The 501-nt window shown below is 31.3% G+C and overlaps 1 pseudogene; it reads left to right on the top strand.

Moving 5' to 3' along the window:
* Positions 1–501, top strand: part of LOC119592803 — a 6,575-nt pseudogene that overhangs the window by 5,369 nt on the left and 705 nt on the right.

Genomic DNA, 501 nt, shown 5'->3' with positions numbered 1-501 from the left:
GTGAAAAGTGCAATGTCTGTTTCATTGTGATTTTATTAAGGATTACATGCTTGCAGTGCAACAGTTTGTATCTTTTTTTTTTTTTTCCAAAAAATACTCATATGATGTCATTGAATTAAGATGTGAAGGAAGAGATATTGGAACATCTTTATTGATTTTACGTAGGTTTTGATGTTTTTAAAAGATCAAGAAAATGGACAAAACTTGTCTGTTGTTACATTTCATCTCCAAAGAAAAATTGATGAGGCAGTTGTTAAGAATATAAGTTTTTGTACACTGTTGTATTTCTGTTAATTATTTTTATATACCTCTGCAAGTTCAAAATGACCCTTCCAATGGGTTCTAACAATTATATCTCCAGGGTTTCTGGGGGTTATTGGATACTTTGAGAAAGCTGATGTGCAGTCAGATGATACAGGGTAACCAAAAACATTTTACTTGTGGTTCTAGTTTGGTTGTAGGTATTTTGTATATATATAAAAGTGTAAATGTATCCCAGGG

The sequence above is a fragment of the Penaeus monodon genome, chromosome 31, assembly GCF_015228065.2.
Source record: "Penaeus monodon isolate SGIC_2016 chromosome 31, NSTDA_Pmon_1, whole genome shotgun sequence".
In the NCBI taxonomy this organism is placed as follows: Eukaryota; Metazoa; Arthropoda; class Malacostraca; order Decapoda; family Penaeidae; genus Penaeus; species Penaeus monodon.
Note: the sequence above shows the minus strand (reverse complement) of the source record. Positions and strands in the feature narration are given on the sequence as shown.